Source organism: Hemicordylus capensis, chromosome 4 (assembly GCF_027244095.1).
Source record: "Hemicordylus capensis ecotype Gifberg chromosome 4, rHemCap1.1.pri, whole genome shotgun sequence".
In the NCBI taxonomy this organism is placed as follows: domain Eukaryota; kingdom Metazoa; phylum Chordata; class Lepidosauria; order Squamata; family Cordylidae; genus Hemicordylus; species Hemicordylus capensis.
In genome coordinates, this window is record NC_069660.1 from 222,765,523 (window position 1) to 222,780,338 (window position 14,816).

The 14,816-nt window shown below is 42.9% G+C and overlaps 1 long non-coding RNA gene across 2 annotated transcripts; it reads left to right on the forward strand.

Moving 5' to 3' along the window:
- Window positions 1–3,515: 3,515 nt before the first annotated feature.
- LOC128324516 (uncharacterized) lies at window positions 3,516–13,156 on the forward strand. 2 transcript variants are annotated; one of them, XR_008306912.1, is made up of 2 exons: window positions 3,516–3,655; window positions 12,684–13,156. It is a non-coding gene; the product is annotated as an uncharacterized LOC128324516 (long non-coding RNA). The 2 variants fall into 2 exon arrangements; XR_008306911.1 differs by lacking the exon at window positions 3,516–3,655 and adding an exon at window positions 8,193–8,219.
- Window positions 13,157–14,816: the final 1,660 nt, after the last annotated feature.

A 14,816-nucleotide genomic window follows, 5' to 3' on the forward strand; every position in this document is an offset into this window, starting at 1 on the left:
TATGCTGGTGAGTCAACGCGTCAATGTCATTGCAACTTTGTCTGTGTGAAGGCTATGCTAGTGTAACTTGGATAGTGCAAAGGGGTGGAGTTGGGGGCATGGTGGGGAGGAACAGAGAATGCCCAGCTTAGTTGGGATCCTATTTTCCCACAAGGCTAGGTCTCCCCACCACTAGTGTATAAGGATATACCAACAAAATTGCTGCTGTAAATGACACATTTCGAAGAGTGACTGGAGACTGCCTTCACCTCCCCGCTGCCATACTGAAGGATAGGATTCCCACTAACCCAGAAGCCGACCATGGTGCACCAACAGAATCTAAGCCCCAGAAAGAGAACACACGGCCAGATGACATGTTATGTGGAGTCCCCCATGTGACTTTGGGCTGAGTCTTTGTTTAAGAAAAGAAACCACTGAAGGAGTGGAGGATAGGGAAGGGGATGTTTGATCCTTTCCCTGCCATCTGTTTTTCTTTTCAAAAGTGCTCCCCGTGTTGTTTTTCAACCCAAGCAAAAAGATAACATTCCAGTTCCCGGGTTTCCTTGCCTTACTTCAACAACGTTTTCTTAATGAAGATAGTTCACATATTCAGCTGTAGGCCCTGTAAGTGGTGAGGCATCAATAAATTATGGACTGGTGTGTATGTATGTATGTATGTATGTATGTATAAGGCAGCCCTTTTGCTCATATACTTCTTTTACTTGGTGAGGTTGCCTGACAGCAATGAAGTCCTAGAGTACTTTGACACACACCTGTTCATCATGCCAATTACGATTTTTAAATGATCGATTGATTAAATGTATATCCCACTCTTCCTCCAAGGAGTTTGGGGCAGTGTGCACGTTTATTTTTATCCTCACAACAACCCTATGCAGTAGGTTACGCTGAGATATAATCTCCTTTCACAACAGCTGAATACGAGCAGCTTAGGTGTGTTCAACAGAAGTGTAAGGCTGTTTTCAGAGAGGTAGTTGTAGGGATTATAGATGGTTATGTTCCTGGACCCGGAAAACTCACAGGGTAAGCCCTAGTGAACATAGTGGGACTTACTTTTAAGTAAACATGCACTGAATTACTCTGTAAAGTAATCACATTGGTTTAAATAAATGGTTAATCAGGGCAGTATTTTTATTTTTATTTTGTTTACTAATATCTAATTCAGACATCCAATCTTTGCAGTCACCCAGTATAAGGAATCATAAGGGATCTAGCCCTGTGCAAGAATCAGCTATGCTTTTGCCTGCCAATTAATGTTCAGAGAGATCCTAAAAGTTAGGCTGCCTGAAGTGTGTTAAGGAAGGGAAGCAAGTCATGTTCCACATGGATGTCATCAAAGCACAGTTCAAAAAGCAAAATATGTCCCCATCACATGTTTGAGTGATTATGTACTTGCATGCATGAATGGGCCACCACAGATCTAATATCACAAGCCGAACTTGCATCTCTCCCTATATTGGCTCAAATGCAATGCTTGTAAGTGGTGTTAATTCATACTGCCCATTACAAAACATGCAGGATGTAAGTGTAGGGGAATCAACAGATGTACATGCATATGTGAACAAGATCTTTGCCTTTATCCTTGTGCCTGTATTTTCAAAGGGCTCTTCTTCTGAGCTTGCCTTGCTTCCTATAATTTTCCTAGTCACAAAAGGCCTCAAGTCTGACAGGAATGCATTTGTTCCCAATAGCTTTTGCTCAGTCACTCTTGCCACATGATTGTCTGGTGACTCTATTTTGTATGGAATTGCTTGATGTTCCTCCTTAAAGCACACACATACACACACAGAAAAACACTGTGGACCAATATAGTGCCTGATGCTCATTCTCCTGAGGCTGAGACTCTGCCTGAGTCAAGACATATACAAGATCAGCAGGCCATACTTTTAAGGAGAAAACAGATGGCCAGATGATTCACAGCCCAGAAAAAGCAGAGAAAAGAGGAAGGTGATACATGCTTTGGGTAAAGGACATGCATGGATCACTTCTGATTCCAGTTATACACGATGTATTAAAAGAGAGCTTTTTCTACCTGGTCAAGTCTGTCTTAATCCAGGGAGTTAGAGCACCATCTAGTGGACAGAGGAAAAGTAACCAAAGTTGGTTTTGAAGATTTGTATCCTAAATGCCCTGCAACCAAAATGGCTGACATAATGGAAGAGGCTTGGTAGAAGCTCAGGGCCTGGACAAAGCAAAATACTGGACTCCTGCATGTAGTGACTGCTTGTAGCAGGAGGGAAGTAGCTGTTAGTTTCTCAGCAATTACATTTTATGTAATGTTTCCCAGTGTTACAATAGGACTGAAAGGGCCGTTTTAGGGGTGGGGTGGGTGGTTGCCCAGGGTTCCTATGGAAGGGGCTTGCTGTTGGTTGGGTGTATTTTCAGAGAAAGAAAATGCAGAACCAGGGAAGAGCTTTCTCTAGCTACTTCCTTTCTTACAGTATGAGAGAAAGAACTAGACTGGGGAAAGGATGAAGGGAAAGACCTGGAGAGAGGAGAAGAAGCTGCAAAAGGCCTGTGAGACTTCAGTGGGGTCCTCGAACGGGTTCAGGAGAGCACTGGCAGTGGAGCAGCAAATTCCTGAGAGTAGCTCTGGTCCCTTTTCATTGGTATGGCTGGGAAAGCCGGGGAGCCAGAGTAGGGCCTACTACAAGATGCTGCCATCCTGCACAAAGCCGCCTACTTGGCTACATCGATATAGCAGGTGCTGACGGCACTCTTTGCCCAGGGCACTGTTTTTATCCTGGGGCCAGCCCTGACTCAGGTATGCTCTTTACCAAAAAGATGCTTATTGAAGGAACCAGTGCTGTTTATGTCCAATGTAACATGACCAGGGCCCAAGAGCTGCTAACAGCAGCGACCATCTTACTACAGTCTGTGGCAACATTCTTCATCCCAAACTGCAGCAGGAGATTGATGGCCTCTCCTCTGTCTTTTATCTCTCAGTTCAGTTGCATCAGTGTTCCCTCTAATTTTTTTCATCCGTGTGCAGAATGAGTTTTGATCTGGGCAGCAGTATCAAGGCAGTGTGTGCAGACGTGCATTCAGAGTGGGACCTTTCTGATTCAACCTGAGAGGAAGACTGATGCTCCGTCTACAATTAACTGAGTGGCCATAAAGAAAACTTGTGAGCGCACACACATGTGCACACCTTAGAGTGAACACTGTGTTGCATCTTCTTTACCACACCAAATATGGGTACTAAGCCTTGGATTTGAAATAGTTATTTAGGGTGGGGCCTCCTAGTACTGGAATAGCTTTGCCACCATACCAAAGCCTGACATGGTGCTGATGGGAATGACCCCTCTTTTTCTGAAGAAATCTGCCAAAGGAGTACAGCCTTCCTTGAAAAGTGGAAGAAGAGCACAAAATGGTTTCAAAATGGCTGCATTTTGTGGATTGTGGACAGGGTCAGCAAGTTAAGGCAAGTTAATTTGGTCTGCTAAGGCGTTCTTATGGGAAAAAAACTCTCCCCTAAGTTGTCTGGCCCAAATGGCAGCAGGGTGGGTTGAGGAGAAACAGTGGATCTTACATTACCTCCTCAATTTTCATCAAGAAATGGAGTCTTCCCAGAATGAAAGCCATAACTGCCACAATCTTTTCATAACTGGTTCCTTACCTATGAGAAGTACAGAACCTTTAATAACTTGTTCCCTCCGTAAGTATGGCTTTACCTCAGAGGGTAGTGTTTTTCTGACCTACCTCCTCTGTACTTCAGAGAGCACCTTCTTTGTTATGATCCACCAGAGTCTCTTAAGATCAGATTTTGTAAGAGCATCCATGTGGAGAATTAATTCCATTTAAAAAAGTTAGTGCAGGACAGATTAGAGTGTGGGCTTGGATGTAAGAAACCTAAGTTTAAGTCCCTACTCAGTAATTATGCTCTGGTTTGGGGTGGGGGGCAGCATTTGGCAAGCTTATTTTGTGAGGATGAAATGCTGCATTGTGTGTGTTGGAGGCAGAGGTGCTCTTACCCTGAACTTTGGGGCCAAGGTCCAGGGCCTCCACACTCCCTGGGGGCCCCAAAACACTCTTTAGTCTGTCCTGGGTAGTGTGGTCACCGCACTGTGCCACTGGCCTATGCTGCACTGGGCGACTGAGTATGATTGTGACCTGCACTGGGTGCTTTTAGAGACAGAGGGGAGAGTGGGGAAAGAAATATGTGGGATGGGAATAAGTCAAGCTGTGTGTTGAAATGTTTCTGCTAATACACACAGCATTTGCTTAAATATATCTGTTTTATATTCTTACATTCTTGTGAGTTCAGTTGCTGTTTGTACCCTCAAGAAGCCACATGCTAAAAATATGGGGTGTGGGGTGTGTGGGGTGTGTGTGATGCTTAACTTGTGGGGGCTCCAAAGTCCTTTAGGGCCAGGCTTCAAAATTACCTTGGTGCTCCTCTGGTTGGAGGAAAGGCTGATGCAAATGTACCAAATTTTAAAAAAAAGAAAAAAAGGAAACAACATAACATTAAGCTTCACAATTATGAAATTCCAGGTCCAAAGAAATATATTTATTACAAAGCTATAATTTTCCACAGTCCCAATTTGTTCATCTTTCAGAAACACTGAAAACTGGTGTGGGCACGGAAAGCCTTATGGGGTGTCTACGAGAAAAGACCCACCGCCTCCTTGCCTAGGCCTAATGATACTGCAGTGAGGCCTGCACTCTCTCATAACAGACTTCAGCTGCTTTTCAACACATCTTTTTTGTTAATCCTGCCTTTCTTTCCTCCCCTGAAGAACTCCACATCTTATTGTGCTCATGTGTCTTGATGGCAGAATGAGTTAGCTTTGTGTCAAGTAGAGGGACTCATGTGCTTCTGAGTAGTAGGTCAGTGACCACAGCTTGTACTTGTGCTACCGCTGAAGTATAACTTCTTTCCAGGCTTTCCTGCCATTTCGAAGTAATTGCTTTTGGACTGATGGCAGGTGAGCAGGGTGCTTATATTACTGTTTGCCTCTTTCAACTCCTTTGACACACACACTTCTAGTCAACTGTGGCTGGATTCTCTCCCGTCCTCCCTCTCCCATGGCTGCAAATCCCAGCACCTGAATTAACTGCTCTGGGGAAGACATTGAACTCTATTGCCAAAGTTCGAGAATTGAAAACCCTTAGTCTGGAGGGATTGGCTGTCAATGTACTTGCCTCTCTTCCTTTGTTTCCAGGTGTTTGCACAATGGGAGGGATTAGATCTGCCTTCCTTAGGCAAGGACTACTACCGCTACTACTGTGAATATTTATATACTGCTCTTCAACCAACGTTCTCAAAGCCATATACATAGAAAAATAAATAATACATAAATAACATGGTTCCCTGTCCCCAAAAAGCTCACAGTCTAAAAAGAAACATAAGGCAGATACCAGCAACAGCCAATGGAGGGATGCTGTGCTGGGGTTGGATAGGGCTATCTGTTGCACGAACTAACTGTTGCATTGAGTCTGGAGCTTGTGCTCCAGACCAGCATTCCACTACTGCAAGCATGCTTGTGGTTGCACAATAATTGCACGACTGCAACACACCTCATTTGTTTTAGTGGGAGCATTTGTGCAACAGTGCTATAGCTAAACTAACTTCTTGCAATCATGTGAAATTGCTTGCTTCACCAGCACTTTGTTGCTCTGGATGTTGCTCACTGATAGCAACAACAACAATTCTGATCCTCTTAAAGCATCCTGTCAGCATTGCTCTGTCCCTGACTGGCCCCTCTGAATTTGCACCTTCACATCTTGTGCATCCTACATCTTGAGTGGTATTACTTAAAATCAATGACTATATTGCCTGTACTGTTGGCAAGTGTACTGACATCTAATTGTCTCCAAAATCATTTACTCTCTAACTAGCTCATTCTGTTGCCTCCCCACCCCGCTTTCCCTTTCATTCTATCTTGGAGCTGTCTTTCCCAGTCTGATGAATTTTTTCCTCCAATCTCCACTCTTTTAATCTCTCTTTCCATCCATCTTGTCTTCTCTAATTATTGCTGAAGTTCCTCGCCCACCTAAATTCCTCACTGGTCCATTTTCTTCCTATGCTTATCCTTTATCCTGCAGTCTTTGCAGTCCCTATTTCTGTCCCAGGATCACGGCATCTGCCCAAACTATTCTGTTGTTTTTTAGCCTATTTTCCAGTAGGCTTATGAGATCACCCGGCATTGTGTGTGTGTGTGTGTATGTGTGTCCCACTATCAACTTCGCAACGCCTGGACTAATATGAATCAAATTGGGTACAGTTGTAGGGAAACATAGTGTTGGAATATTATTTGCAATAGCTCTCAACAGCCAAAAAGCACGGTTGGTTTGCACTGCACTTAGCTAACTATGATACACGCCTTATCAATTAAGCTTGCAGTTGTTGGTAGATAGCCCCATGCCTTGAGGATATTTTATGATGGCATTCCTTAAAGGTATGTCTCAATGGGGAGGGGACACCAAGGCCGCAAGCCAGATGTCTTAAGAATGTAAATGGAAAAAACAGTATAACACTTGTAGGCACATCGGAACCTTTGGGGTTAAAGTAACACTTTAGCCTGTATACGATGCGCAGGTGCAAAAGTTGTTTACTCGAGGGTATAAAAAGGGGGTGGCCTGCCAGACTGGGCAGGCAGCCACACCCCAAAGCTTTTGCTAGCACTGAAATAAAGCTTTGTTTGAAACTTTGATACTGGTGTCCAGTGAAATACATAACTAAGAGACGAGAGGGATACAGGAAGTGATCTCTCTTCTAACAATAGGGACACCTCAACGGTGTAGTTTGTGATTATGTCATCCACTCTGTTCCAAGATGTCAGACACGTAAACTTTTGAGGTGCAAGTGGGCTAACTTGTGGACTGTTAGGTAGCTGCAAGGCCATTGCAACTGGGAATGCTGGGAGTTGAGGTGAACTACATCTGTTAGAGAGAACACTGTATTTAACTGATTTGGACCAAATTTGGTACAGTTGTAGTGAGTGACACACAGGGACACAATGGTGTAGTTTGTGATGATGTCATCCACCCCATTCAAGATGGTGGACGCATAAACATTTGAGGCGCAAGTGGGCTAACGTGTGAACTGCCTAACCGATTTGAACTAAATTTGCTGCAGCTGTTGTGATACATAGGGACATCTCAATGGCACAGTTTGTGATGGTGCCATCCACCCCAATTTAAGATGACGGATGTGTAAACATTTGAGGCACAAGTGGGCTAACTTGTGAACTGCCTAACCAATTTGAACCAAATTTGCTGCAGCTGTTGGGACACATAGGGACATCTCAATGGCATAGTTTGTGATGGTGCCATCCACCCCAATTCAAAATGATGGACACGTAAATGTTTGAGGTTCAAGTGGGCTAACTTGTGGACCGTCTAACTGATTTGAACCAAATTTGGTATAGTTGTAGTGAGTGACACAGGGACACCTCAATGATGTGATTTGCAATGATGTCATCCACCCCACTTCAAGATGGTGGATGACACGTGAACATTTGAGGTGCAATTGGGTTAACCTGTGAATTAACCTGTGAATCGCCTAATCAATTTGAACCAAATTTGCTACAGCTGTAGGGACACATAGGGATGGCTCAAGGACATAGTTTGTAATGATTCCATCCACCCTAATTCAAGATGGCAGACACATAAATGGGAACTGATTTGGACCAAATTTCGTATATGTGTAGAGACACATAAGGACATCTCAAATACAGAGTTTGAGATGATGTCATCCACCTTAAGTCAAGATGGTGGATGCATGCACATTTGAGGTGCAAGTGGGTTAACTGCCTAGCCGATTTGGACCAGGCTCAGACTGGCCTGCCGGGCAGTAAGCCGGATGCCCAGTGCGCCCCTCGCAGTTACCCTAAGCAGTAAGCCGGATGCCCAGTGCGCCCCTCGCCTCTGCGCCCTGCTACCTCTGGATTTGTGCCCTCCGCCCTCATCCTGAGCTCCCTCCCGCCGGCGCTTGCCTAACTCTGCAGGAAATCTCTGCAGACAGGCTGCTGCTTCAATTGGGCAGCTTCCTTTCCCTCTCTGTTGCTAATGCCGTGGTCTGCTGCATTCTGTCAGAGAGGGTGCAAGAGATCGGCAGTAGCAGAGAGTAAAGCAAGGGTTAACGTTTCTCCCAGCCCGATTGGTTCTTCTGGAGTCTGTCTTGTGCTCCTCCCCCCTGCTTGGATTTGTATGGCATTACAAAGCCAGCCAATTTGCTTGGTCTCATACAAGAAGGAAAGCAAGCAACACATTTGGTAAAAAAACCCCAAAAACCCCAACCATTTGCTGCTTGTTTTTTGTGTGATTTGTTCTCCTTAGTCAAGCTACCGTGTTGGCTCCCCCCCCCCGGAACTGTGTGTGTTTTGTACAGGCTAGAGAAGTGTGTGTGTGTGTGTGTGTGTGTGTGTGTTAAGCTTAACTGTTTGAGTGCAAACTTTTAAGAAAAATCCTCATCCCTACAGTATACTTTCTTGTGAGGAAATTAGTCAAGCAAAAGTATTAAGAGCTTTGAAAAGAATGGTGTGGTGGTGGGGGGGCAATGCTCTAACAAGTGTAATAATAATAATAATAATAATAATAATAATAATAATATGGCTCTGTTGTTTTTGTTCCTGCCCCTATCTCTAATCTAGTCTCTGTGTGTGGGTTTCTTTCTCCCCCCCCACCCTTATTTAAAATATTGATATGCAGCTTTTTAAAGCAACAGAGTTCTCAAAATGGCTTAAATAGTAAAAGATGAGAAAATGGCTCTCTCAACATGTTTCCCCTTTTAAACATTTTTATTTTATTTTGCTTTGTGCTTGTAGCAGGCTCCCCCACCAAAAGTCTATTTTTGTACACTTGCTTCAAAACAAGGCTTTGCAAATCAGTTCACAAGAAACTCATTTTTAAAACTCCTTTGCCCATGAAACTCCTTTGCCTCTGAGTCCCAGTTGCAGGGGAGTAACAGCAGGAGAGAGGGCATGCCCTCAGCTCCTGCCTGTGGCTTCCAGCAGCATCTGGTGGGCCACTGTGCGAAACACGATGCTGGACTAGATGGGCCATTTGGGGCCTGATCCAGCAGGGCTGTTCTGATGTTCTTATGAAATGATTGGTTGCCTTTAAATTCTACAAAATTGGGGTTACTCTATATATGACATTCTGCTGTCCTATTTGAAATAAAAATGGTGTCTTTTCTTTCTGTAGTGTATAGACACACATCTCGGACTCCTGCCTCAGAAGGCTGGATGGGGAAGGAGCAAGGCTGGTGGGGAGTCCCTGCTTGGAGAAGGAAGGAGCCAGAGCTGGTTGGCCTGGTTGGGGCACCTGGCCATGATGTGAGGCTCTCCTCTTCTCCTCTTCCCCACAAAAAACCCAAACACTACAGGCTGGCTCCTGCAGCCCAGCTGCCCTTGTCTCACACATTTATCCACTCCCTTCCACCAGTTATTTATTTTCTCTCCCCCCACCCCCCAGTTATTTCTCTTCACCCCCATTTCTCTGCAATGATATGCTTAAATGCTTTGAAATTCTATGACGCTATATATATTGTTAGGGACTGAAAATAATTTTCCTCTCTTGGGTAGGTGTATAGGGCTGAGGGGTGAGAGGGCAGGCAACTTGTGGAAATTGGTGGGGAGAGAGAACTTAAAACAATGCTACTGTAGTGCTATTAAGATGCCATCCACTTCATTTTCTAACTAACTTGCAAGAACTGGATTACATAGGAACACATATATCCAAACTATTTTATTAGTACAGTGGTCCCTCGACTTACGAACTACTCGACATCCGAATTTTTCGACTTACGAAAGGAAAAAGTGGCTGCACACTTACGAATTTTTCGACATCCGAACGGAAAACCGTTGGCGGTTTTAGATGTGGTTTCCTCGACTTACGAATTTTAGATGTGGTTTCCTCAACTTACGAATTTTTATAATGTGGTCGTTGCCCCATGGCGAGCAATGCTCCGCAGGAGTTTGCAGAGTTTGCGGAGTTTGCATTTTGCATGCCTTTAAAGTGCACTTGATAAAGAGTTTTGCACATAAAACTGGGTGTCTGGGTCTTTTTCCTAGGCTCCAGAACAAATTAATCCGTTTCCAATGCATTCCTATGGGAAACCGCTTTTCAACTTACGAACTTTTCAACCTACGAATGTGCATTCGGAACGGATTAACTTCGTAAGTCGAGGGACCACTGTATAGAATTGTGCTTCTTAATAGTTACAAGTGATACTTCATTTGAAATATTTATAGTAACCTATAAGTAACAGAAAACAGAGGTCAGATATCAAAAGTTAACAGGAAAAAAAATTATTAAATGAAACCAAAAATGTAAACTGCCCTGAGCCAGGGCGGTGTAAAAATCAAATCAAATCAAATCAAATCAAATCAAATCAAATCAATCAATAATAAACCTGGCGCCCTCCTCACATAAATTCCCCCGCCCTCTCAGTGCCCCCAGTCCGGCCCTGATTTGGACTAAATTTGTAGGGATAGTGAAAGGGAAGTCTGCAGATTAGTTCTTACTAGAACAACTTGTTTTATTCTACTCTTGTGTTGTCTTTGCCTTTTGTTTGTGAGAACACCTTGACTAAGATTCTCCTTTCCTGTCTTTCTTAGAGTGCTGTCTAAGACTCTGAGGGTCTTTGTATCCTGATTTGGATTCCCATCTCACTCACAAATAAGGGAAATCTCTATAGTTTATTCCACAGGTCTCTAAAGAATCTGGTTTCCTTACACGTGCAAACTTCAGTGCACCCTAGCAGCTGCCTTGTAAGCTTCTTCAGTTCTATATCCCCAAATATCTCCAGCTTTTCACTCTTCCAGAACCTTTCATGTTGTGCCTGAAGCCTTTTAGATTCAATAAGATGAAGCCCACAAAACTTTTCAAAAATATTTCTGTCAACTAGCTTATTCTAAATTCAGCCCTCCTCATGTTTCCACATTTCATGTTAGCACACACAGGCATATGGTAAAGTACTCTGCAGAACAGAACTCTCCTCAGTTTGCCACAAGGAAATGCAAACATTCTCAAGGAAGCTGCAGCCGGTGCATTGAATTCTAGCGCTTCTCATGCTTCATGATCCTTTCCCAACAAACTACAGCTCTTGCTGACCCTAAGTAAAAATGCTGCTGTTTTTCTAGGAGAATACAATTAGGATTTGTGATTCATTTTCTTGGATGGAGGATTTCTGAATTAAAATGCCCCCACTATTTTTGTTAAAATTTATTATGTATTATTTATTTAACCTATTTTATACTGCCCAACACTTACATCTCTGGGAGGTTTACAACAAAAAAACCAGAAAAGTTAAACCATTGATTAAAACAAATAAATGACAGAAATCAAAACATTGGTTAAAATAAATAACAAAAAGTTAAAACATTACAATTTAAAACCTTAAAACAATATTTTAAAGCAACATCAAAACTATTAAAATGGTATTTAATTAATTAAATATGCTTCCTTTTGAAGTGCTTCCTTTCAACCCACACACGGTGGTTTTGGAGATAGCTCCACCAAGTACATAGCAATAGCACTTAGCACTTACATTTATATACCGCTTTTTATAGCCGGAGCTCTCTAAGCGGTTTACAATGATTTAGCATATTGCCCCCAACAGTCTGGGTACTCATTTTACCGACCTTGGAAGGATGGAAGGCTGAGTCAACCTTGAGCCCCTAGTCAGGATCGAATTTGTAATCTGTTTCCAGGTTAAATGTTTCCTTGCCCACAATATCCATTAAGGGCTTACATTTTCTACGTGTTTACAAGTAGGCTTGCTATCCAGGGTCCAAATTACATTGCCCAGCACCAGCCACACATTCATTTGAATCCATATGTCCCTGCTTGTCAATTGAAATGTGCTTCAGAGATCCTTCTCTGGCTGGCCCCACCCTTGGGGTTTAGGCAGGTGTCAGCTTTTTTGATGATTGAACACAAATTAAAGAACTGACTCCCCCACCTCACCCCCCGATATATTTGCAAGGCACCTTCTATCTTTCAAGTGCCAGTCCAGTCCATTCTGTTCTTGCATACCTTTAATGGCTCTTAATTGCATCACGGATCCTTTTATTCTGCCTTCAGCTGGGCTTTTAATTGCCAAAGGTATTGCTGTTCCTTGTTTTTATTTACTGTTTCATTCTGTTGTTTTAATTGTATTCCAGGGTTAATTTTGGCTTGTTTGTTCGTACAGCAGCCACAATGTATCTTCAGCATGTGTATTCATGAAGACCCTGCTAATTAAGGCACAAGGCATGATCTAAAGGCACATAATATAACCACCTTGCTGAAGCTAGTTCCTGGACAGGAGATTGCCTGGAGGACACATGTACACCATCTTTAATTCCTTTATTTATTACATTTGTATACTGCCTCAAACAACCAGTGTCTAGGCAGTGCACAAAAACACTAGAACAATTAAGCAGCAATTGAAGCATGATGGAAGGCAGGCAGGATCTAAATGAAATAAATATGAGGGTTAAATGGAGAACCATCGGAAACTGTAAGCTGAGCACCTCTTATAGAATAATTTCCCATCAGCCCCAAAGTCACTTCTGAAAGGCCTTGAGTCTTGGTTCTCCTTAAAATATAAACTCACAGCTTGCTGCGTGCATGCCTAGATGAGCAAACGAAGGCTGCTGAAGCTTAGTCTGAGCCCTAATTTGGAATCCAAGCAACAGCAGAAGGGAGAGACATGTGATTGCAAAATGGTTCATGAATGTTTTCTGTTCTAGGCATCTGACTGTGCTGACTCTTCTGCAGAATGCACTCATCAAATCTATGGCTTTCAGCTGATGGAGTGGCAAATAGGCCTTTGACTGTAGTTCCGTAACGGAAGAAGATTTTCACTGGCAATTGGATGAGCAAAATCCTACTCACACAATAACAGCTGTGAACCCTGCTGAGGGCATCTGTTGGGTGGTTAATACTGGTTGGGAATCATATAGCTCTGACTGTTTTGTTTACCAGAGAAATTCCTATGCTTTTCAACACGGCGTTAAAAGATATTGTACCTCCTGTTTGTTTACATATAATGCCGGGACTGTGTTGTCTTTCTTCCCTACTACTGATTTTCTTCCCTGCAGGGGGCTAGCATATCAAAGGACTTTTTTTTTATTATTATTTTCATTTCAACTGAGTTATAATAGTACCACCAGCAGCCTGGATGTACAAATGTGCTGTTAAAAATGAAGTACATTTCATGGTGTATGGGTCTGATTCTCTTGCTTTTCTTACACCAGCGACTGTAGGGATAAATGACATTAAAAGTGGCATTTGAGAAATGCAAATAAGGCCTTACAGGTAGTGTCAAGAGATGATTTCCAGAATCAGTAAGGAAAAAAACCAACAAACCCATCCATTTCAGGAAATGGGTGGGAATCAAAACATTCAACAATGAGAGGGTTTCTGGTAATAAGCAAGCCAGGGAGGGCAGTTCAGATGATACTGTGCCCTACGCACTGTAAGACTAAAAATGAGGGTGCACACATCCGCCCTTCCCACCAGGTATGCCATTCCACTCCACATACTCATCTGGGGACCAAATGTCTAAAATGCCCCCTTTAAAACCATTGTGATAAGTGTAGTTTGGACATTCTACCCACATATATATGGGGTGGAATGAACATACCCTCATTTTTAGTCATGGTGGGTGGAGATGGTAGTTGGTATTGTCTGAACCAACACGTGTGATATCACATATGCAATGCAGTCTGCATGTACTCTGTGGTTTAGCCCTCCCCCTGGCCCAACCAAAAAAATCAAATGTTTTCTCCATCTGTTGCTAGTTCAGCACACATTGCCCACACACATTCAAACATATTTTCCTAGTTATAAGGGCTAGAGACATTGTTGTGTTCCAAATTAAAACTAATATCTTTAGGAAGTAGAATTATGCAGCCAGTTTCCACATTCTGTGCTCTTGTGGAATTGCAGTACACACAATGGCAGAGTCAGAATTTTGGAAAGCAAGTTGTGTTCATTGGATCAGTGGAGGAGTGGCACATTTAACCACAAGTTCTAGTATTGTTTGAATCTGGTCAGATTGGCTTTTTTGAAACTTGACACAACTCTTCAGGGTATAAATAAGGTCATCAGATTTAATAAATATCAGAGTTCTTGTGCCTTTAATTGTTCCATGTGAGAAAGAGAGAGCTGTAGCAGGCATGCTGTTTCCCATCAATGCAGTAATAGAACAAGAAATGTTCTACCTGCTGAAAGCCTCCTGTCTAAACCATGTGTAAAGCTGCAGGAGTCCAGTCATCTACTGATGCCTGCAACACTAGGGCACAATAAAATGTACTCTGAAACCACTGGTTTCTGGCTGTGGGCAAGAGTGATTGGTTTTTTCAAAGGTAAAATAGATCCATTGAGGAGGGGCCATTTCAGCCCCTTTGGATAAACTCTCATTCCAGATAATGTGATAGAAATTATATTGTGATCAGGTACAACTTTACTCTCAGGACTCAGATTTTGGATAAACTTAATATATCTTTCTTCTAGGACTACAGTTCAACTACAATAATACTGAAAGTAACTGAATAAAACCAACTGCGTCTAGATGAAGTATTTTAGAAAACCAGCATGATGTGGTGGTTAGAATGTCAGCCCAGAAGTGGAGAGACCTAGGTTCAAATCAGCCAGGAAGCTCACCTTGGGCCCGTCACCATCCCTCCGTTTAACCTACCTCACAGTTCGTTGCTAGGATAAAATGGTTGGCAAGGGAACCATATACACCAATCTGAGTTTTCCTGGAGGAAGGGCAGGATAGACAAGTAATATTGTACAATGTTCTAGCAGTATTGCAGAAATATATAGGCCTTGTGGGTTCATAGTACATTACAATGTAATCCTGGCCCTGCAGGGCT